Below are 3,660 nucleotides of genomic sequence, written 5' to 3'. Positions count from 1 at the left end.
AAAAAACAACAACAAAAAAACAAATTCAGCATCATTTTTCCAGATTATCCTTTAAAGGAATTTTAACATTTTAAAGCTCCTATACTTTCCTCCCCCCTCCCCAAAAAAAGCAGCTTGATTCTTTTCCTTTGCTAGTTTGCAAAGTGACATGTTTGTTTCCTAGTACCTTCTAATGGAGACCAACAAATTTTAACATATTATGAACTTGAAATTATATTTTTGTGTGTCTTAATATATTGCAGTTATTATTCTCATGGATGTTTAATTTCCTTCATCTTTGGCCAGTAATGGGCTCTTCAGTTTCACTCTTGTATCCTTTTAACATAATATTATTAGTCTTTGATACTACCTTGCTTTTCTGTCATGATAAGACATACTATAGATGCTAGGAGACTCCTGGATTCCTGATGTCATATTTTCATGAATTTTTTCCAGTCTGGGACTGCCCATGTGGGTACAAGTTGGATATAGACAAAATTGCATCATTTTTGTTGCATCATCAGTTAATTAGCCTATATGTTCAGAAGTTAGCAGTAGATAACTATCAAGTTCTGGAAAATAACCAGGACATTACACATATCAGAGAGCATCATTAGGTGATAAAATTATGAAAGTCAGACTGGTTAATTCAATTATGGATTATTTTTTGAACAAAAGAAATCAGAGGGCTAGCACCCAGGGTAAAACTGAAATGGAGAGACAATTAGAATAGACAAATAGAGACAAAAAGATCTGGAGGGGCTGGATAGAGTGGCAGAAACCTAGTTAGAAGGAATGGAATTAAAAACAGAGACATCTGATAGAAAGGGTATGTTTAAAATGGTGGATAGAAGGCAGAGCCTGAGAGTCCCCAAGTCACTGGAGCTCCCAGCAGGAGGGAACCATGAAGCGTACTTGGGGAAACCTCATTATATTCATCATGATGCCATAATAAATAGATCTGGGTGAATGAGGCTAATGATGAGTGACATGAAGCTATTAATCAGATCTGTATTCCTCTTTATAGGTCTACAGCTAATGCAGAGACAGAACCCTCTTTGATAATCAGGGAAATTCTCTTCCAGGGTGCTAGAATTTTATCCCTTTTAATTTTTCATTTTATACTGTGCAGTCTAGTCCTCTTGTGATAGTTAAGTTAAAACACAGAGTTATTAAGTTTCAACTTAGCTGGAATCAAAGTGTGGTCACATTTCTCTGTATTTGCACCCACATCACTGTGATTAGGTTTTTGGCTCTTGAAAACACTCAGAAAAATCTGAAACTCAGAAAAATCTGAATCTCTTGGATGGTGTCATTGGTATAGATGGCATCTCATCATTCCAGTTGGATTCCTTCTAGTGGCACTCTCATATGGTAACTTTAACTGCAGATTGGAGAGTAATGCTTTCTGTCCTATATACCTCCAATATAGATACTTACAAGGTTTCTTAGAGTTAAATAAATAAATATTTTCATATATATACTGCTTTCAAAGCACTTAATTCTGATATAAGCCTAAATAAGATACATGTTATTGAACATCAACTATGTTTTGTTGATTTTATTTGATTTAATACTTAGTTTTATTCATAATTTCCTGGTTGTTTTTGATGTTTATATATCACCTTTGCCATATAGGTATGCTCTACTCTTTTTTTTCCCTTAGTTTTAGGACATTAACTGGAAAAATTTAAAGTAGGTAATAAGGCATTTTATATGGTCATTTTGTATTAATTTTCTTTTTGACTATTATATTGCTTAACACTAAAAAGGTTCTTCCATAAAAGGAGATTGACTATAAAGTAAGCCTGCTCGATAACACGATTTCAAATTCTGAATCAAAAGGTTGGCTACCCTCATTCTCATTTTATCATTTTACATGATGATATTTGCATTATTTGAATACATATTCTTTTCTCCCATTTGATTATGCTTTTCTTTGACTATGGTGATATTATTTTAATTATAACAATTTATGTGCATTGAATGCTTACTCAGTACTAGGCATTATGGTAAGCATTGATAAAGATTATTTTATTTAATCCTTATAGCAACTGCATAAGGATAGGAATTTTTATGACACTTACTTAACAGTTGTGAACATTTAGGATTAAAGCACTATCGTAACTTGCCCAAGGACAGACATTTGGTTTGCAAGCCCAGGCTGTTTGATATCAAAGTGCATAATGTCATCCACTGTGCTAAATTGATCGGGATATTAATAAGAATCACAATACTTGTATTTAACCACTGATAGGTTAAATGTATGTATGGATATATACACATATAGATACAAAGAGAGAGTGTGAGTAAGAGAGCACGACACACATACATGCACAAACACATACACATTGTGATTATATTTTAAAACTAGCCCTGGAAATTGTGTTTGTAATGTTTATTTGGGAAACTTCATATATTTCTGGTTTCTGATTTGCACTTTTTACTTTTAAAAGTTTCTTGTAGTGCTCAGAAAGCTCTGATGTGCATAGATACTGAAATCCTCCGCATTCACTGAGAGACTGTTTAGAAAAATAAATATGCTAGTGAATTTATTTAAAAAATGAAGCTATTATTTAAAATCATTGGTAATATGGAAAAATTTAAAAGAACCATACCATTTACTCACTCACTCATTTATTTATTATTTGTATAGTATATTGACCTCCAGATGTGAACTTCCAGATGTTCAAGGTGGATTTAGAAAAGACAGGGGAACCAGAGATCAATTTGCCAACATCCCTTGGATCATCGAAAAAGCAAAAGAGTTCCAGAAAAACATCTATTTATGCTTTATTGACTACGCCAAAGACTTTGACTGTGTGGATCACAACAAACTGTGGAAAATTCTTCAAGAGACTGGGAATACCAGACCACCTGATCTGACTCCTGAGAAGTCTGTATGCAGGTCAAGAAGCAACAATTAGAACTGTACATGGAGAAACAGACTGGTTCCAAATTGGGAAAGGAGTATGTCAAGGCTGTATATTGTCACCATGCTTATTTAACTTATATGCAGAGTACATCATGTGAAATGCCAGGCTGGATGAAGCACAAACTGGAATCAAGATTGCTGGGAGAAATATCATTAACCTCAGATATGCAAATGACACCACCCTTATGGCAGAAAGTGAAGAAAAATGAAAGAGCCTCTTGATGAAAGTGAAAGAGGAGAGTGAAAAAGTTGGCTTAAAACTCAACATTCAGAAAACTAAGATCATGGCATCCAGTCCCATCACTTCATGGCAAATAGATGGGGAACAGTGGAAACAGTGAGAGACTTTATTTTCCTGGGCTCCAAAATCACTGCAGATGGTGACTGCAGCCATGAAATTAAAAGATGCTTGCTCCTTGGAAGAAAAGCTATAACCAACCTAGACAGCATATTAAAAAGCAGAGACATTACTTTGCCAACAAAGTTCTGTCTAGTTAAAGCTATGGTTTTTCCAGGAGTCATGTATGGATGTCAGAGCTGGACTATAAAGAAAGCTGAGCGCCGAAGAATTGATGCTTTTGAAATGTGGTGTTGGTGAAGACTCTTGGGAGTCCCTTGGACTGCAGGGAGATTCAACCAGTCAATCCTAAAGGAAATCAGTCCTGAATATTCATTGGAAGGACTGATGCTGAAGCTGAAGCTCCAATACTTTGGCCACCTGATGCTAAAAACTGACTCATTGGAAA

Source organism: Bison bison, unplaced genomic scaffold, assembly GCF_000754665.1.
Source record: "Bison bison bison isolate TAMUID 2011002044 unplaced genomic scaffold, Bison_UMD1.0 scf7180017864041, whole genome shotgun sequence".
Taxonomy (NCBI): Eukaryota; Metazoa; Chordata; class Mammalia; order Artiodactyla; family Bovidae; genus Bison; species Bison bison.
The sequence above is the reverse complement of the archived record's forward strand: the minus strand, read 5'-3'. Positions refer to the sequence as shown.